Here is a 15,761-nt window from a genome sequence, read left to right on the forward strand (position 1 = left end):
CCCACGCTCTCCTTGACCCCGGGCCCTGGGCGTCCCCCACCTCCTCGTCTCAGCCCACTGGGGTTTCGGGCAGAGTCCCTTGCTGTCAAACATGCTCCCACCCAGCAGCCTGAGGTGAGGGGGGAGCACATCCACACTTGCTCCTGCCCACCTCCCTCCCCAGCCCTCGGCCCCTCAGGACCCGTGCCCCCCAGGTGCCCAGGGCTCTGCCTCCGAGCCTCCATTGGCCCCGGCTTCTCTGATGACTGACTTTCCCATCGATTCCTGTCGGCTCTGCCTCGGCTGCTCCACCCGCCTGACACTGCGGTGGAGACAGATTCTCCCGCCTGTCAAGCCCAGGATGGGGAGGCCCCCAGGGAAATCGAGGCTATATAGCCCCACTGGTAATCACTCTACTCAGCCCACCACGTCCTTGGCCTCAGAGATGCCGCCTGTGCCTGGCAGACATGGGAGGACCAGACCAACAGGGCAGCTGATTGGTATCTGTCCCTGGAGGGTGGGGCGCCCAGGGTACGTCATGGCCTCCACCCCCTCCCACACACAGACACCCTCCCTGGCAGAAGTCTGGGTGCCTCCAGCAGTCCCATGCCTGCTGGTATCTGTGCCACTCTGGGGAGACGGTGGTCCCTGGGAGGCCCCACCTGAGGGAGGAGCTGCCCCAGAGGGATGGGGCCCCCCATGCCCCTGCCCACCCCTGCACCTGGCTGACCTGAGAGTCGTCGTGGGCTGCCTGTTTTAAATGTAGGTCTTTTTATTAATATTATTCCTGTATGGCAAAGCCAACAGATCAGGAGACGGCCGTCACTGAGAAGAGAGTTGTTACAGATCCCAAGAGGAGGGGGCACACCAGCTCCGGGGGCCACATGGGGAAGCTGCAGGGTCGGTGAGGCAGAGGGACGGGGGAGCTGTGGGCAGGACCCTGTCTTGCCGCTTCTGAGTGAAGGAACTGTGAAGCAGGTGAGCAAGCTCAGGGTCAGCTCTGGGGCACCGGCCCTGGGTGACTAGGGCAGGTGGGAAGTGGCCTGGAGTGTGGGAGCCCTGGGGCGGGGGAGGGCTGGGGGCAGGCTCTGGATTGGCTGGTTTGTGTATGAAATGTGCAGACTGGGGCATGTTTGCTCTCTCCCAGGGCTGGGAGCTGGCTAGCCCGGGGCAGGGGCAGTCCCTCCAGGGTCAGCAAGGACCAGGATGACAAAGCATCAGAATACAGAAAATAAGGACTTCCCTGGTGGTCCAGTGGCTAAGACTCTGCACTCCAAACGCAGGGGGCCCAGGTTCGATCCCTGGTCAGGGAACTAGATCCTGCATGCCACAATTAAGGCCTGGTACAGCCAAATAAGTAAATATTAGAAAAAAAAAAAAAAAGAATACAGAAAGTAAAAGGCATGGAAAGCCAAGGGCAGGGAGTGGGGGTGACCAGCGGTTGCTGACACCCAGACCCCTGTCTGCCAGGACCCCAGGGCCCACCCTGGCTGCCTACCCCCACTGAGCCACCTGGGCCTGTCACCCACTAGAATCCCTGAGGGCCAGCGACCTGTCTGGGAGGTGGGGAAGAGCCTCAAGAGGACTGGCCCCCTTTCAGGCCTGGTCCTTCCTGGCAGCCGGCTGACCTACCTTCACGTGCTTTCTGATTATTGTGGATTTTCATTACAACTTTTGTTTGAGGATATTTAAAAAGTATGAGAAGGAGGAGCCGTCCCCTCGGAGGGCAACTCTCTGACGTGGGGCATTCCTGCTTCTTGGCCCCATCTGTGTCCCCCTGAGAATGTCTTGTCTGCCCCATTAGCCGCTGTGTCCCGGAGCCCAGCACAAGTGTGGCCGCAGAGGCCTCTCAGGATGAAACCCCGCGTGTCCCCCCACCAACCCCGACTCCACTGCGTGGGACCCTCCCCCACGGCGGCGCAGGCTGTGGGGATGGCGTTCCGAGGCCTTGTCCCTTCCGAGGGTGTCCTCCTTCCAGGAAGCCGCCGTGGACTGTGGTGCCAGGTCCGCTTCGGTCTCCAGTCCTGAGGGCCCCGTTTCATGCTCTCCCCCTTCAACTGAGATGACCCACGTGCTGAAAGATTGTGTAACCAGGACATTTTCTCTGCAGGCGATCCTGCGCAGTCAACCTCGAATGAAGCATAGAACTATTTTTACATACTTTAAACAAGTTAATGTTTAAAATACATACATACAGACTTACAATGTTGGGGGTTTTTGGAGGGAGGATATTCCTTTTTTCTTTAATGTGGTAAAATACACATAACACAAAGTTTACCATTCTAACCATTTTTAAGTGCACATGCACAGCTCAGCAGCATTGACATTCACACTGTCCTGCAGCCGTCACCTTCGTCACATCCAGAACTTTTCATCTTCCCAAACTGAAACCCTGCCCCCGTTAAACACTGAGTCCCCCTCCCCTCCCCCAGCCCTGGCAACCTCCATCCTACTTTCTGTCTCTGTGACTGTGACGACTCCAGGGACCTCATACGAGTGGAATCACGCAGCATTGGTCCTTTGGTGTCTGGCCTATTTCACCCCTCTGTTTCATGCCTTTCTGCTGCCTGGCACCTGGGCTTTCTGGGTCCTGCAGCCACGGGTGGTGAGGCAGACGGATGTCCCGCTCTTAATTTCGAGGACTCAAGTCTCGGTTTTCAAACACACACCTGTCTCTCTGGTTCTTCAATTATCAGGCATGTGTAATGAAGCGATTCTTGCGACTTCCCACCGTGCAGACTCTGGAATAACATCACAGACAGCATCCGGATTGAGCCGGAGTCCCTGGGCCCGGCACCTCTGCAGCCCAGCCCCCGAGTTAACAGAACCTCTGCGCTGACTCTCGTGGGCCAAGAGCCCAGTCTCTGCTGTGAACGCCCCAGGCCCAGGGACGTGTTTCAGGATGATGTGGGCTCCAGGTGGCCTCAGGACACAGAGTGCCCGAAAGGTCCCCCAGCCCCTGTTGCCACTTCCCTCCACAGTCAACCTTCCCGACTGCTGGGTCCCCAAGCTGGACCCGTGGCCCCAGCAGTGCCAGGCTTGTACCTCCAGACCAGGTGGAGAAAGGGGCTCTACCTCCTGCTTCAGTGTGAAAAATTCCAGGGAAGCATCTGACTTGGGGCATTTACTGCTTCTTGGCCCCGTCTGTGTTCCCAACCAGCCTGGCTTGGGTCACATGACTCTCCCTCCACCCAGTCACTGTGAAGTGACCAGCAGAGCAATGGTTGTGGCTGGGCTGCCCCCAGCTGTCGTCCCCTCGCTGGCCTGTGCCCAGCCGCATGCTGGCTCTCCCAGATTCCCGCCAGTCTTTCCTCCTCGAGCCTCAGGGCCACACAAGCCGGGCCAGCCCTGCTTCTTCAGCTGCCACCCTCTCACATGTGGGGCGGGCCTGCAGGGATGGACCGGCCTCCTGTTTGCCCGTCGGCGACCAGGCTGGGCGCCCGGAGCTGCATGGAGCCCTTGGCCTGCAGTGCGGGGCCTGGGCTGTTCCCCCTGCCACCAACGGACCCAGGTCGCCTCATTACAACCAAGTCGGCACCTGTTTTGTAAATTATGAACATTTGTGAGTGTTTGGGGAGCCCTGGTGTGACTTTGGCTTGTGCCATTGATGATTCGGGGTGGGGGGGCATGTGGAAACGACAAGCCTTATAAATGGGAATCTGCTGGAACGCCCTGTTACGGAGGTTTACGCCAATCCTTAAATATTGGAGATTAATTTTTTGAAAACATCTATAAAATAAGAGATTTATACCTAAAACAATACTGTACACTATGACAGGAAGAGATTAGAGTCAATTTATTCACGTATTAGTCAAAAATTCAATTTCATATATTGTGAAGAAAAATTAAACTCTTTCTGCATTTTATTACAAATTATGTATTCTCCATATATGGAGATAAATAACTGATAGAGATACAAATACTTAATCTAGAAAATATTTATTAGGAACAGACAACTCTTTTTTTTTTTTTAATTTTTGGCTGCATTGGGTCTTCGTTGCTGCGCGCAGGCTTTCTCTAGTTGTGACGAGTGGGGGCTACTCTTCGTTGTGGTGCGCGGGCTTCTCATTGTGGTGGCTTCTCTTGTTGTGGAGCACGGGCTCTAGGCACATGGGCTTTAGTAGTTGTGGCACGTGGGCTCAGTAGTTGCGGCTCACAGGCTTTAGAGTGCAGGCTCAGTAGTTGTGGCGCACGGGCTTAGTTGCTCGTGGCATGTGGGATCTTCCCGGACCAGGGCTCGAACCCCTGTCCCCTGCATTGGCAGGTGGATTTTTAACCACTGTGCCACCAGTGAAGCCCCAGACAACTCATTTTTCATGCGTTTTCTTGAGGACAATATCGCACACTTTAAAAAATTAATGACAACTTTTTGCAAGAAAAAATATCTACATCCTAATTCTTTTGTTCAGCATCATGTTCTAGCTAAGGATAGGGAGCTGGGCAGCAGGATGAGGGTGTAGGCTGTGATATCCACCCCTTGACTCCGGCTGTGGGCAGGCCGAGGGGCTCCAGCGTGCTGGCACTCAGCCAGCAGAGCCTCAGACCAGGGAAGGTGCATTTGGAGACTATTCTGCTGCTCGAATGCTCGGTGGTTTGTAGTTTAAATCAGTGTTTCTGACTAAATCCCCGAGAAAGCATCAAGTAATGGCATTTGAAGACTGACTTGCAGAGCCGAGAAATCAACGCCTGCGGACTCTTGGCCCAGGATCTCACGAAGCTGAATCATCCAGGCCGCCAGCTCCAGTCCCAGGCTTGGTGCGTGTAGGAAGGCAGGCCTCATGGGTGGCATGAAGCAGGGCTCGCCGGGGGGCCGGTGGCCTCACATCCCCAAGGCCTGCTTGGCCCACCCTCCCCACACGTGCTGTCCTGACAGGGGATGCCCAGCCCCCACCTGCAACTCTGCCGGGGCCACCTGGCCCTGGGCTCCCTCCACACACCTATCACCCCATCCCGGGTCTGCAGTGGGGGATGTGAGAGGAACCAGGGGGGGCTCTGGGAAGTGTGCACCTTGCCCATGACCTCTGCCCTCTGCCCCACTGTGTGCTCAGGAGGCTGGGCCGGTGGGGTGCGGGCTGACATTGCCCCTGTGTCAGGCCACCCCAGAGAGCCTAGGGATTGAATAAATAACTGCCGTGTTTATTAAAGAATAAATTTGGTGCCTAACGGAAGTGCTGCTTCTATACATAGAAAAAAAGATTTAAAATAAAAACCAAAAGAGTTTCAAAGGCGCTGTGGCATTAATTATTCATCTCTTGCTAATGAAAACATACGTTTGCAGGCAGCATGCCCCTCATGGGGGTCTCAGGGCTCCCAGATAAGCCTGGCCAAGGGCAGGGGCCCTGGAGCGATAGCCGCGGTGTGGCAGACCTTGTGGGGCTGGGGCAGGTGGCCTGAGACTCGGTGTCCCCTTGTGTAAAATGGGGGGACCAGGTACCCGCTCAAGGCTATTTAGTGAACACCTACGGTGTGCCAGGCACGGCTGCTCTAGCACTCAGGACCCAGCAGGAGACAAAAGAGACAGCCTGGCCTGGAGGAGTGAACAGTGTGTGCTGGTCATCAGGATCCCCACCTTTCCACAGTCTGGTCAGGGAAGCAGGGAGGGGTCTGACCTGGAGGGGGAGGAGGGAAGCAGGGATGAAGGCCGGTAGCTTCGTCCTGATCACATGATTCAGCCCCGAGGACAGTTGGGTGCATGTGCCACTGAGCTGGCCCGGCTGGCCCTTCACTGCCCTGCAAGGCCCAGGGGACTGTGGCTACAAGTCTGTGCTGCTGGCCTGCCCATCAGGTTCCCCCTCATGGGCTTCAAGTTTGCAGACTGCTGGCCCACCAGCTCGGACTTTTGCCCGGGAGGGGTGTTACACCCGTGCCTCCCATGGCAGCCTCAGACCCTGCTTGTCACCTGTTTCTACGTCCTGTGCTTGTCCCTTGTATCCATCAGATGGACGTGTTATGCTGACGTAACAAACAGCCCCAAACCTTAAAGCAACAGAGGCCGGTTTCCTTCTCACATGAAACCCATGGTTGGAGGGGGACCCAGGTCTACATCATCTGTTGGCCCAGGCTGACGGGCCACCACCACCCGGGACATCACTGGATCCCGGCCGAGGGAGAGAGGTAACCTGCAGGCCTTGCACCCAGCCCAGATGTGCTCCACCTGCTCCTGCTCAGATTGGCCAGAACTGCACACAGGGCCACCTCATCAGAAGGGCCAGCCTCCTGGGCGGGAAGACGCTCATGGGAAATGCTTGGGGAGCATGACTCTGCCCTCCACAGGCCACACAGCATATCCAGCCCACCTGGTACAGCGGGTGGACCCAGGAGGCCCCGGCTGTCCTGCAGTGGCCAGCAGGTACTGACAGGAACCCCAAACAAAGCTGGGTCCAGGGTCCTCCATGGAGCCCCCACCTGTGGGGCCCTGGAGCTCTTGGATCCTGCCATCACCGGGGGCAGGAGGATTCCCAGGGATTTGTTCTTTTTTCCCATTCATTCATTCATTGACAAACACCCCTGAGCCCCCAGCACCACGCAGCCTGAGCTCACACTGGGTAGGTGGGTTCCCTGGGGGACAGAGGGTGCTAATCCCATTGGCCACCCCTCCGGACCAAAGGGCCTGGGGGCCAGAAGAGGAGCATCTTCAAGCTGCATTGACAGTGCGGGCGGTGCAGGTGGTGTCCATGGTGACGGCTCCCTGTGGAGATGAGATGTGCCCTTTGGCGGCAATGGAGGGGGACCCTGGAAGGAGCCTTTGAAGCTCTGCCAGCCCTGGAGTGGGGGGGGGGGGTAGGGGCCTGCCAGGTCCCTGTCCTGGTGCCCCTGTGCTGGGGCGGGCAGTGGCGTGGTAGCTATGACCTGCTTCCTGCTTGCGAGGACCTGACCCCAGGGTTCATATGTCGGGTGCCCCCCAAGGGCAGGTGGAGCCTTGCGGGTCCTGGCCCTAGGACAGCCCAGCTTGGCCTACAGAAGGCACGTCGGGCGCTGGCACAGACGCTTTCAGCCTATGAGCGGGTGAGAGTAGGCAGCCTGGCCCACTCTCCCTTCCGCCTCCCCCGCCCCAAACAACAGGTCTGACCTCGCTGGTAGCATTGCTCAGCCCAGTATGGATTTCCTGTCTTCGCGGAGGCAATGTGCTGTGAGCAGGCGCTGAGCTGACGGCCGGCCCGGGGATGTTTTTCTGTTGTTGGGGGTAGGCCCGGGTGGGGTGAGCTGCCCAGAACTCAGGCTCCTCTTTCTGCCCATGACTCGGGGAAGCCTCACCCAACATGGGCACTGAGCCCCACCCTGCAATGCAGGCAGCTGTCCAGCCCAGACCCCTTCCCGGCTAGGACACTCTGCCCATCCCCAGGGTACCACCCCAGAGCCCTTTCCAGAGCTGGGGTGACCAGGACACAATCTCTGAGCTCGGCGCACATGTGGCCTCATGTGGGGGACAGTGCAGTGGCAGCTTGTCCAGAGAGGGGTCATCAGCTGCCCAGCATCTTACGACCAGGCCCCTGGGAGAAGTGCCCCCTGCACTTGAAGGCTGGGGTGCTGCTTGGGGACGCAGGGTGAGAAAGGGGAAACTCTGGGCAGAGACTACAGCTGGGTGTCTGCCCAGGAGGGCTGACTCCATGACCTCACAGGTGTGCCCACTCACGTAGCAAGTTCACGGATACACACACAAAACTTTCTGTGAAGACTGAAGTGAGGACAGCAGAAGCCTTGGGCAGGCATCGGAGCTGCTGCAGTGATAATTGGTCCCTGGTAGCTGGGCCTGGCTCACCCTCTCCAAAACCAAAGGGCAACCACAGCCCGCAGCTCGGTGAGGTGGCTCTGAGAGCCCATCCCCACCCCACAGTGTTCCTGGGAGCTGTGGGGAGCTCCTGCAGCAGGAGCCTGGGACGTGGGACTGTGTGGTGTGGTCCCCGAGGTGGGGCATGCCCAGACCCCCCAGCTCCCATGTCCCCAGATCGCCCAGCACAGCAGTGGTGGGGTCGGGGTGTAGATGGAGGGGAAGAGGAGGAGCTGCAGGCCAGGACCGTGTGCCCATGGCAGGTAGACAATAGGGCTCCAGGCCTGGCTCGGGCCCTGTGAGGGTCTCGGGGACGCAGCCTAGGCCTGGGCAGGATCCATCACTCGCTGGACAGGCAGACCCAAGGCCCCGAGGCTGGCTGGGCTGCCCCACTGTCAGGGGCGGGGCCAGGGCAAGGGCCAGCTAGCAGGGCATGGAACTCCCAAGGCCCTCAGCCCCAAGCTGCACAGAGAAGAATAACGGCTCTGCTGTTAAAACAATTTATTTTGTTCTCCAAGAGACTAACAGCTGTTTACAGTCAGTGTGTCTGAGCTGCTCCCTGGGGTGGCTATTCTGCCAGAGCCAGCCTCCCCTAGGCTTCCCGTGTGAGGAAGGGCCCTAATGGGCCTGAGGCTCAGGAGGGGTGGAGGATGCCACGGGGGGCCAGGCAATGTCCTTCCGGGCCACTTCCATGACCCTGAGGCATCTCAGAGCCCCCAGGTCCACTACCCCTCAGCCAAGGCCTCTGGGAAGCGTCCTGGCGTGGACAGCACTCTGTGGCTTGGACTGCCTTGGGGAGGGTGTGGGGTGCAGCTGGGGAGTTGGGGAGGCCCTTCAAGACAGTGAGCTGTGAGCACTGGCCCAGAGGAGGAGGGAGCTTGTGCCCAGAGGGAGTGCAGTGGGGGTGCAAAGGCCCGGGGTCCACACTGGCCACGGCCAAGGCTCGTTTAGCTCCACAGCCTGTACCTGCCACGAGGGCCACACAGCACCGCACTCAACTGTGTGCATACAAGGTAGGTGCTCAAAAAATGCTTGCTGAATTTGGGAAGTGACAGTTGTGGAACATGGGACTGCAAAGCACGGGGCCATGCACACGTGGGGTCTCCTGCTGCCTGGAGCCCTGGGCTGCTCTCCGGGTGAGCCCTGTGCGCAATGGCCCCAGGCCACTCCCACCGCACCTGCTCCTGGGCTCATCTCCGGAGAGGCCCTAAGCTCTCAGGAGGCTCTGGGTGTGGACACTGGCGTCTGGGCACCCGCCCCAAACCCGGCCAGCCCCTCCCACCACGCTCCCGGCTCACTGAAGCGACTGCCCTTTGGGGCAGGGATTTACCTGAGGTTCAGCAGCAGCTTGTAACGTTAATGCCGAGTGAACTGTGAACAACCCGCCACAAGGCAATGAGGGGCAAGTGAGCTAGGAGCAGAAGCCCTGGCCCCTCCAGGCCACCCTCGCTCCCTTACCTGGGTGCAGGTACCCCACAGCTGGGTGGGTGGTGCCAGGGAGAAGGAGGGCGACACTGCAGACCCACCCAAGCCTGAGGGCAGCTGCTTGGGGTCAGGTTATGAGGTGGCCTCCCGCCCAGCACCGTGTCCCAGGGCTGAGCACCAGTGAGCGTCTGGAGCTGATTAGCGCCCAGCGTGGGCCTGAGGGCTGTTCCCAGGGCCACGTGGTCAGGCCTGGGCAGCTCAGGGGTTGGTCCCTGGGCTGACGATACGTCTGCTGTCAGTAGCTGCTGTGGGCTGTGGGGCGACGGGAGGAGGCCTTAGGCTGGACGAGGGGAGACGCGGATACGCGATCCTCGGAAGAGGGTGGAGAGTTGGAGGGCTGGGTGACGTGTGGGCGCTGTGCTCTGTGCACTGTGCACACGTGTGCACACGTGAGAGTCCATGTGCACGTTCGGCGGGCCCCTCCCGGGCACAGCCCATGCACGCGGTGAGTTCCTTGGAGAGTGTGCACTGCTGGGCTGAGGAGGGCGGGCCCGGGGCCTTTTGGTGATTCCCTGAGGAGGTCTCCCTATCACCCCATTTCGCAGAAGAGAAAACAAGGCCTGGGTTGGTGAAATGGCCCCCAGGGTCCCCCAGCAGCGGGAGGCCAGACTGTCGGCCCTGCCCAGTCTCCTTGCTGCCCCCTGTGCTCCTTTCGGAGCCTTTGTCTGTGCTTTCCCCAGGAGGTGGGATGGCAGTCGATCTTGGGGCCTCTTGTGTCCTGCTGCTCAGGCCAGGTGCTCAGAGACCATAACCGTGCACGTTGGCTTGGTGCAGTGGCCTGAGCAGGGCAAGTCCAGGCAACGTCTGTGGCCCCAGGCTGTCCCCACCACACCTGGGATCCATGCCCCTCCCGCTCCTGCTCCTGCTCCGTGGCTCCCAGGGACCAGGAGCGATTGTGGCTGCGCCGGCCTCTCGGCTCTGCCAAGCTTCGGTGAGCAAAGATTGTGCCGACGTTGACAGAATGGGCACCACGGCGCCCGCGTGGGCCCTGACAAGGCCCAATTAGAGGGGAAGTGTGGGGGCGGGGCAGGTCCGGCCAAGAGCCCTCAGGCCCAGCCTGCCTGGGGCGGCCACACGCGGCCACCAGCTACCAGTGCCAGCGGGTGCACAGCACACACTGCGGTGACAATGCTGGGTGCTGGACAGGGAGCCTTTCTCCCCAGGATCCCACTTGGTACCACGCCCACCAGACCCTCAAGCCAGTGTCCGAATGCATTCTGGGTGTGGGACCTGGGTGCACAGACTCCAGCCAGGTGCAGAGAGGAGGTGGAGGGTGGGCATGGCGCCCCTGGGCGGACACAGGAGGACCAGGACCTCCTGTGGGCAGCCGCACTGGGGGCCAGGGACCCCCTCCTACCCACTCAGCATTGCTGGGAAAGCGCTCATGGGCTCAAAGCTCTCCCGGGTGCCAAGTGCCTCCTCATCTTGCTTCCTGGTGCGGCCGCTCAGCTCCCCTCTGGGCAACATGCACTCAGCCAGCTCGCCAGCCAGCCTCAGTGACAGAGCCGTAATTGGGGAATTTCCTTATAAATGAACAGTGGGCCACAGCGACCAGCCTGGACTGTGCCCTCATGGGCACACGGAGCCATGTTGCTGGCGTTGAGATGTGAACGCTCTGGGAAGGTAGAGGCCTTGGCAGGGTCCCCGGCTGACCCCCTCCTCCCTCCATCCCCCTCCCACTGGCACCTCCCACAGACCTCACACGCTGGAGGGGTCCACGAAGCAGCTCCTTGTGGCCTGTGTCCCCGACTCAGGCAAGGTCTGCCCTGCCCTGCACAGGGCCCAGGGAGGGGTCCTCACCCTGCCCCCAGCCTCGTGGCTGCAGCCTGTTCTGTGGAGACATCTAACCCTGATGCCCTCCACACTACCCTCGGGTCACCCCGTCTGTGTGCCCAGCTCAGCCCCTGCTGAGGTTGTCAGCTCTCTGTCCCCTCAGGCCCACCCTGCCAGCTCTGACTCCCTATGGGGGACCCAGAAGGAGGGAGGTGAGCTGCTATTTTCAGGACTGAGGACCACCCACACTCAGAGCCACAGCAGTGGGGCTCCTGACTGGGGCAGGAGGCCCCTCTGTTGTGAGGCCCCCAGAGCCAAGACGGAGTGTGGGAGGGGTCAGGCAAGACCCCTCACCCTAGACCCCTCCCACAAGGGCACAGGGAAGGGCTGGGCCTACTTAAGGCTCTGGGACTGGCAGGTGGGGCACTGTCCCTACAACTTGGGCTGCCTACCTACTCACAATACACTGTCCTTGGCCCTGAGCAGGCAGGGCCCGAGGTGACAGGCCCAGGGTCCCCTGAGCCCCACTTTCTCCACCATCACAAGCACCCAGGCCAGACCTGGGTGTTCTGCCCTGATGCCTGGATTTCAGGTCCCTGCCCCCACCCCTATGTGAGTCTGTCCTCTTATTAGCACTGTTTTGCCGATTTTGCAAGTCAAATCCTTCATTATTGAGTCCCTAGCTTGATATGCAGCCAGCCGAGCTGGAGGCCAGCTGGGAACAGGAAAGGCTTGGCATCACATGACAGCAGCCGCCCATCATGGCGGCCTGGGGACCCCAGAGGCAGGTGCAGCAAACCCTCCAGACTCATCCACGGGCGCCCAGGGTCACCTCCCTCTGCCCCCAGCCTCGCCCTGCCCGGCCCAGCACCCCTCACTGGGTTCCCTGGGGAGACCCTGCCCCCACCCCTCACGGGCTACAGGTAAGCCTGACAGGTGAGCCCAGGCCCTGCCCAGGCTGCCCAAGCTCAGGGTAGGCGGTCAGCCTCTTGCTTTCCCGCGCAGTCTATTCCTTCTGCCAGGACCTGCTCAGCTGGGGTGGGGGTGGGGTGGGAGGGGGTGAGCCCCCACGGCTCTCAGGGACTGAGAGGTGAGACACGGCAGAAGAGGGTTCCACCGCCACAGCCTGGCTCTCCACCGGGCTGAGTGTATTTTTAGTTTCTCTAGGGCCGGAATCTCCTTGACTGAAGGCTCAGCTGCTCCTTGGTCCCCCTGGCTTTCGGCAGCGTGGTGGGTGGAAGGTGAGGGGCTGGGGGTGCCAGGTCCCTGGGCGTGAGCTTTCTCCCGTCCAAGCGGCATTGACCCCCACTGCCCTCCCCAGCCTTTCCTCCTCTGTAAGTCCCAGTCCCCTCTTGTACCCTACCGGTGACGGTGACAGTGGGGCCCAGCCCAGGGGCTGCAGGAGAGAGACCCTCCCTGGCCCAGGCAAACGGCAGGTACGGTGGCAGGCGGCTCAGGGCTGGTGGAGGCCAAGGCCCCCTCAGCTGTGCTGTCCGTCGTCGGTGCTCCACTCTGCCTCAGACTGCCTTGTGGTCCCAGGAAGGGACCAGGTGCTGTTCCAGGCATCACAGTTATTCCCACGTTCCCTCACCAGACCAAGGAAGCCTTTCTGGGGAGTGGGGGTCAACCCATGCCCGATGCTCGCTTGTCACAGGCAGGAGACCGGGTCACCCCAGACCAAGTTTGGAGGGGTTGAGTCAAGACCTGACAAAGTTAGGGCTCTGTCAGGAGGTGGGTGAGGGCTCAGACTCCAGGGCTGGGTGGATGCAGTCCGGGCTGGCTTCCAGGAGGAGGTGGCCCCAGATCCAGGTGTTAGAGCATCCATAGGACTCATCGCGGTGGAGAATGCTGAGTGCCAGACACCGTGCTTGCTGCCTAGATGCCCACAACAGCCGGCGAGGACACAGAGGCTCCCTGAGACGCTGCCGTGGGGACAGCGGATGCCAGGCGCCCCCTCACTTCACCGCATGGCAGTTCTCGCCCCGGCGCATGTCCTATTTCTGGAGTACAGCGCTGGGTGCTTCTGTGTGGTGGTGTTAATTAGGGTTGGTTTCCACAGAACATGCCTAATGTGTGGGAAACCTGCAAACGTCGCTGTGCTCAGTTCACCTGCACGGAAGGAGTGGGTTTGGGGGCCATCTCACCCCTTGGGCACATCAGTGCCCAACAGACAAGGTGCACGTCCCCAGCCTGGGCCCCTGAACAGTCCAGACCCAGCAGTCGGCATGGTGGGCGGTGCACAGGCTTCCCTGGGCACGGCAGGCATGGGGGCGACAGCGCCACTGCCCTGGCCTGGGTGGTCACTCTGAGTCAGGCTTGGCCTGGGACAGGGCCTCGGGGCCAGTGTGTCCCTCTGCAGGTCTGGAGAGGTCCAGGGCTGGAGCAGGGTGTGTGTCCTGGGTGACACTGACCCAGGGACAGGAGAGCCTTCGTTCCCCCCCGCCCCACCCCACCAGGGCCTGTTGAGGGAAGAGCAGAGAAGTGTGGCTGGACAGAGTGGGACAGACAGAACAGGTGGACGGGTGTGTGGGCGGGGCCCTCAGCAGTCAGGGAGAGTCAGATGCTGACGGGCGGGTCCAGTAGAGGGGAGAGAGCAGAAGGGTCCTGGGGTGGAGGGGCAGGACGGGAATCAGGGATGGGTGGTGGTTGAGAGCCTGGAGGTGGGCAGGTGTGGCTGCAGCCGCTCCTGGGGGGCAAAGGGGCCCCAGGAAGGGCTCAGCCATGAAGTCCCCCTTGGTTCTCAGGAACCCCAGTGGTCCCAAGGCCGAGCCCCTTGAGCTCCTGAGGCCCTGAGACCCTCCTCCCCTTCGCAGCACAGCGACTGCATCCCAGAAGCCCCTGGTATCCCGGAGCCTGCAGCACCCCGCCATGCCCCCACCTCTGCTCTTTCTCTGTTCCATCATTTTTCAAAAATAATTGTGTGGCATCAGGCTGCCCCTGACCTGGGGTCGCTGGCTCTCGTCCCCAGGCCCACCCAGGCTGGCCTCATGCGATGTGTGTGTCAAGGTGTTTCCCCTGCAAGGCCTTCATCGTTCCCTGATGGTTCACATTAATTTTTCTCCCTCCTCGGTGATCCTCCCCTGTGCTGTGCTGGTTGGGAGGGGGCTGCCTCCCCCCATCCTGCCCTGCTGCTGCTCTTCTGCCCTCCCCTAGATGGATGTTCCTTTATTGTCCATAAATCTCTGCACAGCCCTTTGTGAAGACAGATCGGAGGCCTCCTGCTCCCCGGTGTTTGTCGGCGGCGGGTTTAATTAGCACTCCCCACAGAGGAAGGGAAGGGGCTCTCCGCCGCCCCCAGGCTTCTTCTAGGGGACAGAGGCTGGGGCTCCATCTGTGTGGATTCAACATGCCAGACCACATAACTAGCCTCCCCACGTTCCATCCCAGGCAGCCCCATCTCCCTAGTGGCCCAGGGGGTGGAAGCCCAAAGCCCAGCAGCACCCCTACCAGCCCCCAGCACAAAGTAGGTGCCTAATAAACACACAATGAGTTGGTAGATGCCAGGATGAAAGGCCCCACCTTTCATCCCACAGTGGCTGCTGGCTGTGAATCTGTCTGCTTCCCGTTTCCCGGCCGGGGTGTGCAATAGGCTGCAGGAAGGAAGGGAAACTCGTGGGGTGCTCCCAGCCGCCAGCTCCAGCAGCCCCGCAGGGGCGAGGTGCACTCAGGTGGCCCAGCCTGGCCCCACAGCGTGCCGCCCGGCCTGGGAATCCAAGTGCGTGCTCTGTGCCGAGGTCTGAAGGCCAAGAAGACAGGCCTGTGGGGGGTAGTTTGGGGGGGGTGGCTGGAGGGACGACCTCAGGATGGTGTGGCAGGAACGTCCCATCCGCCTCTCCACCGGGGCCTGCAGCCGTCTCAGTGGCTTGGGAGTCCCTCTGGTGCTGGCCCAAGCTGAGCCTTTCTCACAGCGGCTCCATGAGCCACGGGGACCCCTGCCATGAGGGTTTACTCATTCCTCATGACAGGAAGGAAAACCGAGGGCCAGTGAGGTGTGATGGATCTTCCCCGACTCAGGAACCAATCCTGGACCTCCCCAAGCCCTGGCCGTGTAGGTCTGGGCACTGTGGATCCATTCCGTGACTGCCTGGCTGGGTGGGAATCAGCCTGAGGGGATCACAGAGGGCTTCCTGGAGGAGGGGGTTGTGTCGGAGTTGAGTGTTGAAGTAAATAGAGGGTGCTGGGAGGAGGATCCTGTGGCACTTTGTGGCTGGGAGCTGGGGTGGGCAGTAGTGGGGGGGGGATGGGGCAGGGCCCCTGTATTCCTGCAGGATTCCAGCCTGGCCACGTGGGGTGGGCTGCGTCCAGATTGCTGCTGTCCCCCCAGGGCCGCCCAGGCTTCACGTGCAGAGCCTGGCCAAGCCCCTGGGCTGTTACGTGCACTGGCCGGACCAGCTGTCCAGGGCTCTAGGGCAGCCTCAGCCCAGCACAGGGTGGGAAAAGATGGGGGCAAGTCAGGACCAAAGGCAAGGCTGCCAGAGGGGCCGGGCACAGTGCGACACATCATGCCAGTGGGGTCAGGGTGCATCCGTGTGCCATGTCAAGTGATGCTCTGGGCAGAGGGACACCCCCAGGCTGACTGGCACAAGGAGGAGAGATTAACGACAGGCCTGTGCCGGCCCAGCACTGGGGTGAGGACGCTGAGGCCCAGCAGGGAGCCACATGGCGCTCTGGGCAGAGCCACGCTGGCCGTGGGCGGCTCTGAGCAAGCACGGCCTCAGGCAGGTCCAATGCTCCAAACATGTCATTTCACACCTCT

The 15,761-nt window shown here is 60.7% G+C and overlaps 1 non-coding gene across 1 annotated transcript; it reads left to right on the forward strand.

The window, feature by feature from the left end:
• Positions 1-1,219: 1,219 nt before the first annotated feature.
• Positions 1,220-1,292, forward strand: TRNAW-CCA (transfer RNA tryptophan (anticodon CCA)). Its single transcript has one exon. It is a non-coding gene; the product is annotated as a tRNA-Trp (tRNA).
• Positions 1,293-15,761: the final 14,469 nt, after the last annotated feature.

This window comes from Eschrichtius robustus, chromosome 14 (assembly GCF_028021215.1).
Source record: "Eschrichtius robustus isolate mEscRob2 chromosome 14, mEscRob2.pri, whole genome shotgun sequence".
NCBI lineage: Eukaryota > Metazoa > Chordata > Mammalia > Artiodactyla > Eschrichtiidae > Eschrichtius > Eschrichtius robustus.